Source organism: Furipterus horrens, unplaced genomic scaffold (assembly GCF_987537825.1).
Source record: "Furipterus horrens unplaced genomic scaffold, mFurHor1.1.pri manual_scaffold_5, whole genome shotgun sequence".
In the NCBI taxonomy this organism is placed as follows: domain Eukaryota; kingdom Metazoa; phylum Chordata; class Mammalia; order Chiroptera; family Furipteridae; genus Furipterus; species Furipterus horrens.
In genome coordinates this window covers 32,215,658-32,234,793 of record NW_028327175.1, presented here as the reverse complement: position 1 = coordinate 32,234,793, position 19,136 = coordinate 32,215,658, and positions in this window count along the sequence as shown.

Genomic DNA, 19,136 nt, shown 5'->3' with positions numbered 1-19,136 from the left:
GGGACTCTTGTGCAGATGACCTACAAAGGGAATGTTCTCAGGAGAAACCTATAGTGGAATGAGGGAAGCAGGGTAGCTGGGGAAGGAACTAGAACAAGATATGGCTTAAGGTCAGCCTAGCCTCAGTCTGATCCCACAAGAAACTTTTGAGCAAAAATTGCACCATAGATTTTGTCCTGTCCAGGGACAAGGAGGATGGGCTGTTATTATTCACACATCTGTCAGTCATTGGCCAAGGGCTGTCCCCAGAAGGATGTGTAACTTCTAAGACATCTGGGGGCAAGGCAGCAACTGTCAGTCAGCAGTTCCCAGAAAAGAAAGCAGGTGTGAGCTTTTAGCAGCCAATATTCGTAGTGGCTCAATTATGTTTTGTTTTTAAGATTGGTTTGATCTATTAATGTTTGCTTGGGACTTGAGGATTCTGACTTTCTTTTCAACACTCATTTGAGTAAAAGAATCAGTGACATTTCTAAAGTCACATGAATATTCTTAGTATGCCCTTCCCAGTGGGGTCCCATGTGGAATGCCTGGTTTCATGGTGAAATGGCTCTCTTGACCAGTAAGTGGACACATCTTTGTTTCTTGAGTCATTGAAGTATCTGCCCAACTGGCTCTGTAATCAGATGGAGATTGAGGTCTCTTTTTCCATGTAGAGGTGGTTTTTCTTCTTTAATGACTGTTTCCTTCAGTGTCTTTCTCTGCATTTAAATACAACTGCTAGCCTCTGCAGAGTTCGATGTCAACATCAGATTAATAGTCAGGATTTGGAGCTCAGAGTGTTTGTAGGCCCCACTTTCCTGAGCCTGAACTCCCAGGGTACATGCTTCTGATGGCAGCTGAAAAGGAAAGGGGCGGGAACAATATGGCCCTGGGGAGCTGAATTGTTGTGACTTGAAGGCCCTGAATGTTTCTGTTTAAGGATGATCTTTTGAAATACAAAGTGTGGGAGCAACAATACAGGATCTGGTCACAACACAATTTTTATATAATCTGGAAAGTCTGGGATACTGCTTGTCTCAAGTGAGTAGAAAATGACCCTTACTCTCTGATAGACTGAATGCCCATTGGCATTCATTGGGATAATAAAGGAAATTAGAGCTATGTGGTGTTCACTTCCTCTGTTCATGGCCATGAACAAAGAAAGCCCCATACATACCTGTGCTCAGCTTCCTCTCTCAGAATGCCCTGGCTTTCTCTTTCCATGGTGATTAGGACAGATTGAGCCAGGGACAATCTCCAAGTTGCTTAGAGACACTCAATGATTTGTAGGTCTGTGCTGGAAAGGAGCCTGAAGGTGCAACATTCTGGTAGAGATTTACTTTATTCTTCCTTGTTTAACCACTTGTTGCATTTAAACCTTCACTTTTGATTACTGTCAGGAGATGACCTTTTACGGAAGAGTCCCTACCTGGATGGCATGATAGACTTCACCCTGGAGTTCCCTTCACCCCAATTTTACGTGAATTTTTCCCTCTGCAATGCTCAGTGTGGAAAGGTGGGGAACCTCGAGTCACATCCAGGACAGTTCGTATACTTAGAATCTTCATGTCCTCAGCACAGGAATTATCCCTTGTAACTTCACAGTCCTGACCAATATAATCTCACTTTTTATAACATGTGTGGAGAGAGTTGTGTTTGGGGGAGAGTAAGAAAAGCAATTATGAAATCTTTAATATGAAAGCAAACTATCAAAAAAATAGAAACGATTGCAGCGGAAAGGGAAAAACCCATGACTGGGGAGAGTCTGTGGGCACAAGTGCCTGCCTGCTCGTCTGCCTACAGTTTCAGAGAGGATTTAAAATAAGTCACTTCACATTTCCTGCTCAATTTTTTTTTCCCCCAGTGTTTTATCTCCAGAATCTTACAGTCCAAGGGACACTTCTCTCTTTAGAATCCTTACTTAATTACTTGAAGTTAAGTGGAAGTAGGGGCCAGCCCAGCATTGTCTCTACAAGCCAGCTAATTAGGTGATTAAGTCATTAAAGAGATATGCGCATCTGAAAAGCTGCAGCCCAGCCACTCCAGAGGGATCAAGACCGGACTCTGACTTTCTTCTCACCCTTTATACTGAAAGATGATTAATCCATTTAACTCAGCCTGGCTTTTTTTCTTTTTCTTTTTTCTTCTTCTTTCTTTTCTTTCTTTCTTTCTCTCTTTCTTTCTTTTTAAGTAGAAAAGGAGAAACTAAAGCCAGGAAGCTTTTCAGGAATAGCCTTTGAATGAAGTAGAATAACAAATGCCTCTTTCTCTGGAGGTGGGGGGGTGAGGGTGGGGCTGCTGTGTGAGGGGCTTGATTTCAATAGCCAAAGGCCAAAAGGACTTCAATAAGTGGTCCAGGGTGGGAACACAATGGTGATTTCGGATTTAGGGATTTGACTATCAGATCATTAGCCTGATTAGTAATCCAATGCCTTTTGATGTGGACCTTCTTAGGCACAATCTTTGTCTTTGCTAAGTGAAGAAATGGCATTTTGTGTGTGTGTGTGTGTGTTTTTTTTTTTTTTTTTTCCCCAGGTGACTCCTCTGGGGTCCCCTAGAGGTAGCACAAAGCTTTTGTACAAAGAGATACTTCCTGGTTTTATTTCTCTGACACAGCAAATCCCATTTTTGGACTCCACCTTTGAAGGGAACTTCTGTGGGAAGAAGAAAGAGGAGAGAAGGTAATGGTGGTTTGTTTTGTTTTTAAGAAATCACTTATATTATGAGGATGAAAATACTAAAGGTTAATAAATCATGCTGAGTTTGAAAGGTCATTGGTCTAACAAGATGACAATGACTTGCATTTAAATGTTTACGAATGCACTAATATCCTTGAAAGTAAGGTGGCATGTCACACAGCATGCAACTGCTGAAAACAATACCTCACACTACTCAGACAGTGACTTTAAAGGCTTAGTCCCCACCATCCAGCCTTTCTGTATCCCTTCATTTATAGCAGAGCCCCACAGGGTGACTATACATTTGCTACATAAGCAAGGGCCAAGATGAAACTGTATGGAGGCTTCTGTTAAGTTCAACCCGAATTCAAATCGATGCGCTGTCCATTAAATGCCCTGTGCCTGTGTAGTTGATGGTGGAGGAGACTCAAAGGCTGCTCCTGATGCCAAACAGGAACCAGGAGAGAGCAAGGGTGACAGTCTACTGGGAATATGCTAAGAGCTGTCCTGCAAAGCATTCCTGCAGACATAAATTCAGAAACATTTATCTCACATTCAGAAGTTGTGTCTATACTCACAACTGCTCAATTAAACATTGTTTCCGTGTTTATAGACAACTGCCAGTCTCTCTCCTGGGCTGATTGGCATCATACAATTTACATATTTAATATTGATATGTGACGCTTGAGCCACTTTTTAATAAGCACAGTACATGATACTGGGCGGTTTATACCAAGTAAATATTTTATTCCACACTCTTCATAAGTTCCATGTGTACTACGTATACGATCCTTGGGCAAATTGTCCAAGTTCATGTGGTCTTTTGAGACTCACAAGATTAGGTCTAAAATATAGAGCTTCCACCCTGAGACCCCATAAACATCTATGCTACCTTTAGGTCCTCGTCTAATATTTCTTGAGGAGCCAACACAGCTAGATGTTGTCTAGTAGCATCAGTAACTAACACTGCCCTGTTTCGACTTTATTTAATGCGATAGATCAGTTCTGCCTTTTGAAGCAGGCAAGCTGAGACTTTCATAGCAGCAGAAATAGTCTCTATGCAGCAGAGGAGGAAATGACTTAGGAAATGATACTCCACTACTTCTGGAAGAAATTTCTCCCAGAAACAAAAATGGACCCCACTTCTAATAAGATGTTCCACTGCCCACATCCACTTTTCCCCTCTCCCAGTTTTCCCCAGTGTGCTCCGGGACCTTTGTTAAAAGTGTGGTCAGAATGGTGATTGTCTTTTTTTTTTTTTTTCAAACTTCTCTTACATTTTTGTATTTTTATTTTTCCCCTTTTCATCCTTCTTTTCTTCCTCCTCCCTCCCTTCCTTTCTCTCCCCCTTTCTTTCTTTCCTTTATTAATTTATTTCATAATTTTTTTCCACTTGGCTTTTTTTTTTATCAGCCTATATTCAACCATATAAGACTGTCTTCATTTTACTTAATTTGATTAATCAAAGCTCAGCCATGTCAAGGTGTACACTCAGCCATGTGAATACTCACACTATTTTTGGTGGGTTGAATCATCACACACATGTGGACATCATCATCAGTCATTTATACTTTTTCTACATGTTTTCTCCCTTTCCCTCACACTTGAATTTCCTTTCATTATCTCCATTATCTGTGCTAGGTCAAGGGGACTGTAGTCCTAAACTGTCATTTCATAGTCTGAGATTTTAAAGTCTAAATATAATTAATTTTCCCTAATAAAAAATTAATTCCATAAGCCATTTACCCCAATAAACATAGAGAACCTCTCATGATCTAGTCAGAAAATAGGGTCTTGAGATTTAAAAAGCACCATTCCTACCCTAGGACCTCAGGGTCTAGTGAAAGAAATAGGAAGGGGTCTCTGGTAGGAGTGGAGGGCAGGAGGAGGCTAGTCCAGGGTTACCTCTAACACAGGCCAGGCAAGAGTTAAGAGATCCCCTCTGTGGTAAGGGAGTTCCTGGGTTAGATCTAGTCAGTGAGCAAAATTTAGTAGCTATCATTGTTGGGAAGTTTGGTTTGAAAGCTATAATTTGTTTGACTATGTGATTATAATGATAGTTGTTGAAAACATGGAAGTTACATGATATGCTTTCACTTGACCATCCTCTCTTCTGAAATGAGCTTTGTAAAATGATGGACAAATATTAGTTAAATAATAGTACATGTTAAAAATATTGACAGAGCAACATTCAAAGAAACACAGACACAGATAAACAATTGGACATCTCTCTCCTGAATTAGAGTAACATGTGTTCCATTTTAGAGGATTTAATATGACATTCTTTCAAGATTTACCTGTTTCTTCCATTTTCACAGTAAATCCACAACAAAAGAGAGCAAAATGACTAAATTGTAAGGACGCCATTATTCTATTTTCTTTTCCACCAGAAGACTATGAGATTTTCTATTGCCCAAAGGTAAACTAGCTCTTATATTTCTTCATTTTATCAATCACTTAATTGAAATCTACCTAAACTAACTTATTCATTATATTGCATTCAACATTCAAATATACTTTTCTCTCAATTACCTCTAGTTGAGTGTTTTATTTTTCTTTTTGCATGTTTGATTATGCTATTACAGTTGTCCCAATTTCTTCTCTCTTTGCTCCCCTCTGCCCAGCAACTCCCTCCCTCCAGCAGTCTCATTCCTCTTAGTTCATGTCCATGGTTCATGCATATAAGTTCTCTGACTTTACCATTTCCTGTACTATTCTTATCATGCCCATTGTCTATTCTGATCCCTTCTACTATGCTTCTTAATTCCTGCAGCATTTCCCTTCTTTTCCTTCTTTCCTCCTCCCAGATCATGCCCATTGTCTATTCTGATCCCTTCTACTATGCTTCTTAATTCCTGCAGCATTTCCCTTCTTTTCCTTCTTTCCTCCTCCCAACTGACACTCCTCCATATGGTCCCCATACCTGAGATTCTCTTTCCACTCTGGTTGTCTGCTTAGTTTGCTTTTGTTTTTATATTTTAGATTCTGTTGTTGACAGTTGTAATTTTGATGTCATTTTAATGTTCATAGTTTTGATCTTCTTTTTCTTAAATAAGTCCCTTTAACATTTTATATAATAATGGCTTAGTAATGATGTCCTCCTTTAGCTTTACCTTGTCTATGAAGCACTTTATCTGCCTCTCATCACTGTGAATATTTCCTGCCAGTTCCTTCTTGCCTTCAGAGTTTCTTTTGAGAAATCAGCTGATAGTCTTACAGGTACCCTTTTGTAGGTAACTCTTCTTTTCTCTTACCGCTTTTAAGATTCTTTCTTTATTCTTAACCTTTAGCATTTTAATTACAATGTATCCTGGTGTTGTCCTCCCAGAGTCTAGTTTGTTTGGGACTCCTGTGCTTCCTGGACCTGTGTCTCTACTTCCTTCTCCAATTAGGGAAGTTTTCCTTCATTATTTTTCTACATAATTTTTCAATTTCTTGCCCTTCCTCTTCTCCTTCTGGCACCCTTATGATTTGGGTGTTGGCATATTTAATGTGATCCCAGAGGTTTCTAAGCCTCTCCTCATTTTTTTCAATTCTTATTTCCTTCTTCTGTACTGTTTGACTGTTTATTTCTTCCTCATGTTCCCAATTGTTGACCTGAACCCTGATTTCCTTTCCTTCACCACTAGTTTCATGTGGATTTTCCTTCATTTCACTTATTATAGTCTTCATTTCTTCTCTGTCATGCTTAATCTTTTCTGTCAAGTCTGTGAGCATCTTTATCACCAATGCTTTAAACTGTATGTCTATTAATTTGACTCTCTCCTTGTCTGTTAGGTTGGCTATCTCCTTGTCACTTAGTTCTCCCACATGGAACCTTGATATGTCCCCTCTTTTGGACTGTACTTCTCTGTCTCCTCATCTTGACAGCTTTCTGTGTTTACCTCTGTGACTTAGGTATAGCTGTCACACTTGTTACATTGTAAGGGGCAGAGCCTTAGGTGTTCACTGTACTGGTAACTTGTTTCACCATGTTGTGGTCCGGTATGTGGTGGAGGCATCTGAGAGGGAACAGTGCTGCTTGTCGCACACTCGCTCTTTTTCCAGGCACTTCTCCCCCTTCCCATACTAAACAAGCTGCCTCTGTTGAGAGACCAGCAGTTTCTTCCTCTGCCCCCAACCCCCATGGGTTTCACAGTCATAAACAGTGTGGCTCTATCTTCCCCAGTACTGGAACTGTGAGCTGTATGTTCTGGTCTTGGGCTGGGATAGGTCTGGTTTGGGGCTGGGATTTCTTCCCAGGTTTAAAATGTATGACTGCACTTTTTACCCCAGCTACAGTGTCTGTGCCACTGCCACTGCCACCAGCCACTGCTGTTTGCCATTAGCTGTGCCATCAGCTGCCGCAGCCAAGTGCCATCCCAGTAGCCACTGCCACAACACTGCACCTCCTTCTCTCCTTCCCAGATCCACTCCTCCTACCTTTTTGGCTGAATATTTCTTCTTTATTTCTTTGTTTGTTGAACTTTTATGTAGCTTGATTTTCTGGATCTTCTGGGTTTTTTAGTTTTGAAGTGGTTATAAATTCCTTTTTAATTGTGAGAGACATGCAACGTGTCTACCTATGCCTTCATTGGCTGGGAGCCCTTGAGAATTTTTAAATATGACCTGAAATATGTTTTTAATACAACTTAAAGTTACATCACACACACATGCACACACACTACAGAATTGCTGAATGTTAAATGTATTCTCCACCAATCTTAATCACTCAGGGTGGTATGTGAAATACATTCTGATAAGGATGTCACACATAAATAAAATATGTTTGAAAAGGAGTGGTGTTCCAACCCTTTTCATTCTTCTGCTCAGTGAAATAACTGCCTTCCCTGTAAAATATGGGGCAGATGGGCAGCAGGATCCTGACCTTCTGGGAGCCAGAAAGATGCCCAAGTTGGTATTTCCATGGAGAGTACCTACAACTTCCTCACTGGGCTAATGGAGCATCACATCTGTCTGTATATTAACACAGATTATTCTTCAGCATCAAAACTCCACTTGGCATATAAGCATAATTGCTCTCAGAACCTAATGATAATTCAAACTCTTTTTCCCAGTGGCTCATGTTCATCGCATGTCATGATCAAATCGGCTTTCCTAACTACACTTGCCATCCTGATTACTGACTGTTTGAGTTGGAGACATGTTGAAGAATACCAAGTTTTGCCTGTTTTTTGCATTTGCCTTTTTTCCCCTTAATTGAATTATTAACTTAGAGAGAAACTTTCTTTTGAACGTCAGCTGAGAGCTTAGATAGAAGAATGTTTGGTTTCTGGCTGGTAGTCTTCACAGCACATGAATTAGATGGAAAACTTTGTAGCTGTGAATATTCTGTGGTTTAACCAAAAAAAAAAAAAAAACCTGGCAATTTCTCTTGTCTTTACTTTCCTGACCTATTGTGAAACAGGCAGTTTTGGGGGTACAAAGTAACTACTTGGAACTGTGCTTAATTATACTGTGACTTTTTTGAAGTTACTTGATTACAGTAGAATCAAAATTGTTAACCTTTACCCTGGCACCCTATCTAGTGCACGTATATCCCCAGAGGAGGCAGGGAAGTACAGTTCAATTCATACTTGGCTAGCCAATGACTAGCGACCGAAGATACTACCATTTCTTTGCCCACTGCCCAAGGCCTAGCAAACATTAGTTTTTTTAAAAATTGCAGCCATTTTAGAATCCATTTGGGACATAGATTCTAAAATACATCTTAAATTTTAAAATATAATATTGTGAGGCAGGCATTAAATTATTGCAAAATTAGCATCATTCAGTGTGGTCACTGGATTGTTAAATTATGGTTTGTTGGTTTCTTTTGATAGGTTTCTACAGCCATAGCCCACCATCAGGGTATGTGACAATGACAGTTTGTCTTTGGATACATTTTGCCAAAAGTACAAATGACTATTTACAGCCATTCTTCTCAAACTAAGGTAAATCACACTTAGATTGTGTTGGTGACTGTAATGCTTTGCTCTTTTCATCCATAGTTAGGCAACATTTATCGGCCAATTTTGGTTTTAATGAAATTTGCCTATTTCAGACTTCATTTGGGAGTCAATACCTTTAAAACTATCTGGGTATATAGACCCAGGGATAACTTGTGGCTCCAGAGAGCATGTATACTTTCACCAAATGAAATTTATGTTCAGAAGATATGGAACAAGTGAGAGTGTATACTGCTGTCACTGGTGGAGGGCAAATTCCACAACCCTTGGCTCCTCCACCACCAGACAAGGCACACCAGATCCTTTCCAGATGAGCTCAGATATCGTACACCTTCCCTACTGGGGTGAAGAGGCGACAAGGTGTTTAAGTGCCATATACTTTCTAGATGTTGCTTGTTTTATTTTGTTTCACTAAGAAATGAAGACAGGTGATTTTGTTTTTTGAATTTGTTTTACATGTTTTATTTTCCCTTGGAGTTTTACAAGTCATATGTATGTTTGCAATTGTGATAGATTATCTATCTATTGATAGTTTGGTAATTATACTAATCATAATTCCTCTACAAAGGAGTGTTTGAAGGTGCTATGAGCTCTATTTTTGAAAGTTCACATTTATTTCAAGATGAAAAGAAGACATCTATAGTTTTATTTTGGTGTTATTATATGGTAACTTTGGAATGAGAAACTAATGTTGAAGCTAGTGTTATAATCCAGAAATAAAAATGTCAAGCAGCAGCCCAATGGTGCTGTTCAGTTGAGCTGACTTTCTTGATCAGTATTATCAGGCTGGGTCCTGGGCACCTGGGCAAGGCTGACGTTTTCTAGCTGAATCTGAGTTGGAAGACCTTCACGAGTATTTTGAAATCTCAATCTCTCGCTCTCTTAGATATGGAAAAACATAAAACTGAAGTATTGTTTTATTTTCATTCTGGCATCCCTCTGGAATTTCTAGTATATTATTGCACTTTTAAATGGTCACACTACTTAGAATTGTTATTTGTAGAGCAGATGTTCATAAACTCTGGCCCTTGGGCCACAGATCGGTCTGCCACCTGTTTTGTAAACAAAGTCTTTTTTGGACACAGTCAGGCCCATCTATTATGTATTTCCTGAGGCTGTTTTTGTGTTAGGAGGATGTAAGAGTTGAGTACTTATGACAGATACCTCAGACCTAACAAAACTTAAAATAATGATATTTCACCCCTCCACAGAAGGAGTTTGCTGACTTCTGTTTTAGGTATTATCAGATATGTATTTACAATGTGTACAATTTAGGTCTAGAGTTGTTAACTAATTTTATTCTCGTCTTCTGGTAGCACAGGTAAAATTTTCTTGTTGGGAGGGCACTTCACATGAAAAAACTAAGCATTATAGACTTATTTGTTCTGACTTCTTTACTCAGTCTTACATTGTGAGATTTATCCATGATGATGCACATAGCTACACTCAGCTTATTTTTGCTGGTGTATGGAATACATGAATTGGTACACCCCAGCCTGTTTGTTTATCCTACTATTTATGAACATGGGCCATTTAGAGTCTGGAAAATTACAAATGGTGATACCATGGACATTTTTACATAGGTCCTAAAGTGCACATCTATACATATTGTATTAGTTTGTCATAGATGCATGATAAAATACTCCTAAACTTTCCAACTCAAAACAACATACATTGATTCACTATTTCCGTGGGTCAGCGATCTGGAGCCAATTTAGTTGGATGACTGGCTCAAGGTCTGTCTAAAAGTTGCCATAAAACTTTTGAGTGGTTGGCTGAGGCTGCAGCGTCATCTGAATTAGGGAAGGATCCCTTTTCAATCTCAAGCCCAGGACTGTTCTAAGGCCCCAGGTTCTCTCAGGCTCTTCCTGTGAACTTGAACTTCTGATCACATGGACCTCACTCTAGGCTGTGAATGCCCTTATGACTTCTTCCAAAGCCAGTGCTTTAAGAGAGGAAGGAACAAAGACAAAAAGAAACAGAAACAGTAAGGTAGAAGCTACAGTTTTTAAACCTTAGAAGTGACACTTCATTAATTAAAAGCGAATCACTAAGTCCAGTCCATACTCAAGGGGCTAGAAATGAACCTCTTCTACTTCTTAAAAAGAAGTGTGTCAAAGAATTGTAAACATATTTTAAACCACCACAAGTATATCATTCGGAGTAAATTGATGACTTCCAACACCCTCTTATGTTAAATTTTATTTGGTAGTGAAGTACACAAGAGTTTTCCAAGGTAGACTGCTCTAACCCTCATCTTCACTGGCTCTAGGAGAGTTTGGAGCAGCTCCACATTATCCGTATTTGCTGATATAAGTCCTTTAAATTCAGCCATTCTGAAAACCAGTGAGTTTTTTAAAAAACTGACAATGAGAAGAAAATGATAAATTATGTGTATTAAACTTCTATGAACTCTCAAGCCAGTGGCTAGATACTGTACCTTTGTAATTACACTAGGAGATATCATTGTCCTTAGTTTATGGATGAGCTCAGGATGGTTAGATAACCTGTCTAAGGCCACTCAGCCAGCAGCAGAGCCTGGAGCTGGAACCAGATATTTCTAATGTTTATGCTAAGGCACTCATCTAGCCCTACCTTGCAAGAGTCTTAGACACCTATGTCAAGCCTGTGGGAGCTGGTCAGTGGTCTCAGCTCTATGACATTGGGGTTGTGTCAATCCTTCTTGGGCCATAGTTTTTCCAGGTAGGCTTTTCCCCAATGACCACATCTGGTTCCCCCTTTCTCACCTTTCCCAGTTTTAAGTAGAAATTATTTTGGTAGAAAGCCTTACTAAAGCAAGTAACCAGGTATTGACTGGACTATCCCATATGGAATTAAGAAAGCACATTTCCTGTGTTTGCATGATGGGCTGGGAGGAGAAAAGAGGGAGAAGGAAGGAGAAAAATAGGAGAAGAGAGGGCCCAGCAGTACCTGCCCCATCCATGTTAATGTTGATGGGGCAGCAGCTTTGCGATGAGAATCTCCTCCCTCCCGGAGCTTTGGGGAGCTGCACACAGGGCAGAGAGAAGTCTCAAAAGAATTGGACTGACCTTGTCCTATGAACCAGAGAGAAACCACTCTGGGGACCAAGGAGTTGGGTGTGGAGGGAAGGGGGCAGGCAGAGATGTAGTGGGGGAAGGAAACTGCATTTTATAACACTTTTGTAGTCCAAACAGGTTAAGCTGGACACAGCAATAATAAAAACAAATGCTTTGGGCATTAAATAAAAATCCCACATTTATTCCTGGCTACACAAAACATTCCTGGACCTCAGTCTTTATTGAGAATTGTGCACACATGTGATGCTCTAAGGGGTATGTCTCTATGGCTCCAAGGAAGTGCAGCAGTGAATGAATATTAGTGACTCTCATGAATGCCAGTGGGTATGAACTTGAAATATGACATAAGCATGGTACAGACAAAAATATATCTGTACTTATTGAATGTTCCTCTTAACCAGCAATCTCCTACTCATAGCCTGTGTGTTAGCTTTGCCCCCACCCACTAGGATATAGAGCAGAAACATCTTTGTCCAGATGACCAGTTACAATAGCTACATGATTGCCCCTTTATATCCACTTCTCATCTGCAAATAATTTCCTCAAGACTAGGCAAGATTTCAAAGGGAAATTGCTTCTCTTAAGTTAAAGTAAGGCACATTAAACTTTAAGCAAATTTGGCACAATATTCTTTATGGTATTGGGACTATTTCATCTATTTCCCAATACCAAAATATTACGATTTGCATTTGTTTTGCTTTGCTATTTGTCACACTGTTATTTATTTCATCACAAGAACAAATAACTCATAGGTATTGAATTAGACAAAATATTATCTGCAAGTCCAATGGGTACAGGAGTTTAAAGTTGTGTAGATGATGACATATTACGCACATCTGTTTATACGTATTTTGTATGCTTAAGTAGATTTTCACATAGGATGAATTTCTGTCATCTCTCCTGAAAAGGTCTTTTACACTGTTTTATGTGTCCTCTTCTTTTTTGACTGTGAAAAGATAGGTGTCTGCTTTAGTAATTAATTAGGGTAGGAGTGTGTAGGGTGATTTTATTCAGCTTAAAACTCTATGTGACGGTTCTCATTAAACCTGAATTAATTTATATTCAGTATAGCTTGTTTTCCTCCTACACTGAGAGTGCTCAACTTGTTTCCTGTGTGTGATTATTCCACCCCCATGTTGGGTGTGGCTTCTGACAGACACACTCCTCTCTCCTCCTGGGGACTCTTGCTTTGCACATGTCTTCAGTTGTCCATTTCATTCACCTCTAACATGTCTGACAAGTAGTCCTTCTCCAGAATTTATTAGCTTCTTTTCTTCATCTTTTTCAGAGGATCTCAGCAGCTTTAATGGTAGATCATTTTTTTCTTGAAAGCAGAGAGCTTTTTTTGAATGAGCTTCCATTTTATTAGTCTGTCTGGAAGGGTTTTTAGGAGTACTCATTTACACTGCTGGAAAATTTACCATAAATTTTCATGAGAGAGAACTCACAGTTTCAAAACAGAAGTAGCCTGTTGTTAGCAGGCAGCCATCAGCCCTCATGGCAGTGGCTCTGTTATGGTCTCACTGAAGTTCCTCCATGAGCCTCCAGAATTATTGTGCTTTTTCTTATTTGTTTGTTTGTTTGTTTGTTTGATTTGGGAAGGATCCCTCTTCCGTGTAACCTTTCTGACAATAAGATTGTTGACAAGGAGGTCAGCTACTGAGACCTGACCTGCAAAATGCAAATCTATGGAAGTAAAATTAATTTGAGAGAATTTACATGAATAGAGCTGGGAGAGGGAGGGTGATCAGCTCTGCGAAGGGTAACCAACTCAGTAGTGAGGCACATTTTCACTCCAGCTCCCACTGCTGGTCCCTTGGATCAATCTGGGGAAATCCTGGACCCATGGGGGATCTGAGAGATGCGGCTCCTGCAGTCAAATGCTCAGAGCTTGATCACTTGGAGATGCAGCTGGACTGAAATCTATGTGTTAATTTGGCCCACAAGTCAGCATAACTGCACCTAAATCAGGGTTAATCCACACAATACCTTCTCAGAAGGTGTTCAGTTGATTTCTAAAACAGGACTAGATTAATGAGTAACAGTACCTTAAAACATGTCTATTGAGAAGATGCCAGTAAAGAAATTATAAGAAAATGTTTATTATGAAAAGCAAGGAGACCAGCTCTGGTCACAGAAAGATGAAAAACAAGATCCAGCTGAAGGTGTGGTGTTCATGGGTCCTGTTCAGACCACTATTCACTAGAAAATCAACTCTAGCCCTCACTGTCCCAGGTCCAGGCTGATAACCTGAAAACATTGTATGGGCTGGGGATTCTTAATCCCATTTGACAGGCTAATGTGGATAGATCTTAACTTTTCATCTCATGGGTCACAGCTGGCCCCCAGGCCTCCACCATGTCCAAGAGGAGAAAACAAGTTAGGAAGGGGAAAGGTGTGAAGTTGACATCCATGGTGAAGAGTCCTGGAAGCTACTGTCTAGGAGATCAGGTGCAATTCTATGCTCCTGGAGGCACATTTCTGAGAGATTCCATAGTGATTTCCCTGAAGTAAGCACCTTCCCTGTCTCTGGTGTGCGCCATCTGTGCAGTGAGCTCCCCAAACTGCCTAGGGACTCATCTTCATCTCAGCCACATAAGTTCCTCTCAGATATTTAGGCTGAGTTACTCTCTTCTGCTCCTGAGACATTTGTTTGGGTTTGAGAGTTCTTATTCTAGCAGCAACAACATCCTCAATAGTCAGAGAGGGGAGAGAAGCAAAGTCAGGCTACCTCTGACCAACATGCTCCAGTTCCTGCAAACACACACACACACACTTTTTTTTCCTGAATGTATAAAATGTCATGATAGTTATAGCTATTTTGACAAATCAACAATATTTATAGTACAGATATTTTCACAAGTCAAATACATTTATATATTAAAATCTTACTCATGTCACTCAAAACTTGGTTTTGGTCTTCTGATATTTAATACATTGTAATGCCTGAGTTTTATAAGACATTCTGAAAGGTAATGCAGAACTCACCACAGAGGCAAAATTTCTGTTTAAATAGAGGAGACATCTCCCAGAGATAAGGAAGGTAGACACTATCTATTGGAGTAGACACTACCTATTAAAATACATCCTACTGAAAGCTAAGGAATGACTAGGAAGAGATCATGGGCACTTCCTCACCTTGCCAGGTATGTCCTTAATCATGTCTGTGATTTTTAAAAGGCCATTAAGTAGGTGCTGACTGAGTGGAGAACCTGGTGGAGATTTTGCACAACCATCAAAAACAATCCCACAGTGCCCATTTCAGCTGGAAAAATCTGTGATTTTCCATTTACCTCAAATACTGTATTAGGTACTAATCCATCCACAAAGAATTTTAATTCACCTCTTGGAAGGATGTTAAGAAATGGAGACATTTAGTATTTGATTTATTTATGTATTTATTTATTTTTTAGAAAGTTCTGTCAATCTTTTTCTAAGGCATGTCTTCCTAGGACCCATATGTGAAATTAGTAATTAGAGGCAAAGAGGACATTTTCCCAGTAACATTGTTGCCAGGGCCGAACGAAGTGATAAAGCAGCTTGCACAGTCACTTCTTCTAGGCTCAGTGACTACACAGTCAAGAACTGTTTTGTTTTTCAAAGACTTAAAGTCCTTCACTTCCAAGTAAAATTTATATAGTTTGCTAATTGCCTACACATAAGGAAGGGTGAGCGTGCAATTTCCTTTCACTGTAATTTGAAATCCCATAATTATGGTTTCTCGTCATTCACTGGGGAACTACAGGCTTGGCAAGTTCCAGGCATGGGTCTTGGCCCTCGTGGTGGCATGTAATACTGGCACAAAGCTCTATTTTGTACTCACAACAATTTTTGCTGGCTTTGGTATTTTGATTTAATGAAAGACTAATAATTCCAGAAATTCACATTTAAGCACTGTTCTTTTTATTTTTAACCACCGGGAGTAACAATAATCACTAGTTCTCCTTTTAAAATGTAGAATTCAACAAATTAACTTCACAGACTTTTTCTTGGACTTATTTTAATTTGGTTTTAATGTTATAAGTCTAAATCTTGAAACATTTATATCTCTGGTTTCAGTTAAACTAATAAAGTATTACTATATTAATAATTGCTACCCACTTTATTAAGAACTATAGACATCAAATCCTTTATATTCAAGAAGAGAAAGCCCTTGGGCTCTAAATACTTTGGCAAATAAGTCCTTAAGATATAATTGAGTATAACATGAGGTCTGATTTAAAACATGAATTAAAACTAAGGGCACTACTTCTATTTGCAAATTGTTAAGGAGTTAACTTTGAAGATAATTCTTGTGATGTCATTTTAATAGGGACTTACTGAAATTTGAGGGTTGTGGTGAGGTGAGCTTCAAAATTCTTTTGTGCTGATGGCCAGGACCTTCAATATCACTAAACTATTTAAAGTAAATCTGCAGTATCCAAGGTAACAGAATATAGAAGTCTGAAGGAAATGGCACACTCAATTAAAACAATTCATGAACTGCCTTGAGAGAAAGAATAATTCTGGGGAAAATTCCCTAATATTAGATGCCTTTGGAGTCCAAGATGAGCATTTGCCTTCTCATCCAGTAATATCCAAACCAAGAATAATCTGCAATTGAATTTGGCAAAGGTGAGGGGAAAGCATAGACTTCTGATGACTAGAAGGCTGTGTTACCTCCAGGATCATCAGGAGCAAGGGTGACTCAATGAAGATGTGTTGACTTGAGCTAGGATTGCTCAAGGCTAAATGCTGTGATACAAAGATGATTAAAATGTAGTTTATTCACTCCAAAAAATTATCAATAGTAAGTTATATAAATGTCATAAGTAGCTATAAAGCAGGAGAAACTATGGTAAATGACAAAAGTAATTTGTAAATGCAGTATTGTGGAAGTAAATGTCTTGCTTAGGGAAGAGGCATTTAATAACTACAAACACCAATAGTGTACTTACTAGTTACATAATACTTTAATTTCATGCTTTCACAGTCCATTATTAGGTGATCAGAACCAGTTATTTTTGAATCTCATTTTTTTAACCATTTCCCCTCTATAAATTTACTTTATAAAAATATAGAGTTGGACAAAATTTGAGGTATTTTAGTTTATTCTCTCAAAAAGTGAGAGAAATTACACCTAAGTACAGTGTGGAGTTTTTCAATCTTATAAACACATGCACACACACACAGTATTCGTTCACATCCAGGGATGGAAGCAAACTTAGGACTGCATCCAGAAGCTAAAATGGTCCTCATCAGAATTCCTTTTTCATCTCTTTTCATTTATTTCTCCATTTCTCACCTATGTGCATTAGTCTCATCATTTTTCAGCACAAATAGGCTTGTTCAGTGAAGCCACAAAGGAATATCCATCCTGCTCACCAACCCTCATGGAGAGGGAAGCTCATTGCCTGAGCCTACCACTGTCAATCCTAGTGAGAGCCTCATATGGGTCTTGCTGGGTCAGTTGCAGAATCCTTGGTTCAGGTGTTATTGTCAGAGTGATGGGGCATTGTTATGTCTAAGGCTGGGTCATATCTCCCATTCTTCACAAGAAGTAAGGGTGCAGAGTCTCATGACTGACAGACTCATTCAGCCACAGAAAGGCATGTGGGATTGTCAACCAAACACTCAATGTCCCCTCAGCACAGCACTTCAGTGGAGGAGGCAGGCACAGATGACCACCCTTCATATCTGAACCTATTGCTCTTTCAACCAGAACACCTCACTTCCTAGAGAAAACGGACTACAAATCCAAAATGAATCAGAATTTTAGAGCAAGTAAGAACTTGAGATTGTACCACCTCCACAGAACTAGAAAGTTTCTTGTATTCTATGACATAGTATCAGGTCAAATGTCACATTCATAATGAAATAATATCTGATTACATGAACACTCAACAGTGGCTAAACTTATATCTTATCCCCATGCCCCCAATCTATCCTGCTTCTGAGACCTGGTTTCAATGAGCTCCAACTCTGTCTTCTTCTCTGAACATGACCATCTCTTACCCTAGGCAGAGGAAGAAAAGTGGCAGCTGGGCTTTCCCCACAAAATTGCAAGGTTTCAGAACCCAGACACTTATAAAATTTGAGCAGAAAATGCATTTTATTGTTTTTCTTGGCACAAGGACAATTAGCACTGGTCCCAGGCTATTCAGATCTGTACATGTAGCTCAGGTCTCTGAGTTAAGGTTGGGACCCAAAAAACACATAAAGAAACTGTAAGAATATACTGTGTATATTTTCTACAAGCATCTATGTCTACTTGTCTCTGTGTTCCTATTTTATGTATCCAAAGATCCTCTCTCCTCTTCATTTGGTGTTCTAAAAATGGAAGCCTTTAAAAAAGTGAGTATCTTAGAAAACAATGAGCAATCCCTTACATCACACACACATACACACACACATACACGTGCACACACATATGCACACAAACACACACAGATTAAAACACAAACACACATTAAACATAGAAGCATGCAAATATACATGTGCACACACAAACACATACAAATATACAAACATGCACACAGATGCAAATACACACACATACACTTGACGTTAGAGAGGTGGGAAGGGATGAGAGCTCTGAAAGAGCAGTGTGTGGTAGTGCCTCACTTGCTTGCTTTATATGGTGCAAGCACCAAGGCTCAGGCAACTAAACAACACTCCATAATAATTATTGTTTAAAGCATGTACTATTATGTTCTATTTCTAGAAAGTTTAAAAGAGATGAAAGTTATTGCTAACACTTCAAAGAGCAACCCTATGCCTACAGTGCTCGCTTTAAGCATGTGGTCCATGGTGCAGGGTGTGTGTTTTCAGGGTGGCTGAGGTTGTCTCCTGCGGCAGGAAGGGCACTTAGGATGAAATAAGTAAGCACTGAGAAGGCGGGATGGAGGACAGAGGACAAGTGTGTTTACTAAGTGAGACAAGCAAAGAGTCTGTGAAAGGTAACATCATGTCCTCATCATGTTTCCATTTCCATGTGGTTGGAAGGAGCAGGATGACTTGCATTTTATGGCACACACATTGGAAGACAGTTGTTGATGGAACAGGAGAAAGGGTCATATGCCCAAAGTCATGGTCTTTTAAGGAAAAAAACCCAAATCTTTAGGGCTGTGGCACTGCATGGTCAGAAGCAGCCTGGGGAGCTTTATGTAGTGGTCCCTGCTTTGTTTCTAGGCCAAACTCAGTCAAAAATGGATCACAATTCAGAAGGATTAATTGTTTCTAGAGTTATTCTAGGGTTGCTCTGCTCTTTCTTCGATGACAGCAAATGATATGGATACCACTGGTTCCCTGTTTGTCAAGCTGGGGCTACTTCCAGGTCACAAAGGAAATGTGTTTTCTCACATTACCTGTGTAAAACCCCATGCCATGTATTGGCAAAACCCTGGAATTGCAAGTGGAGAAATGCAACAAAGGGCACCAAGTCAAGCCCTTAGCCCCAAGGTTACTATGGCTTCACAACCTTGAGAAGATAC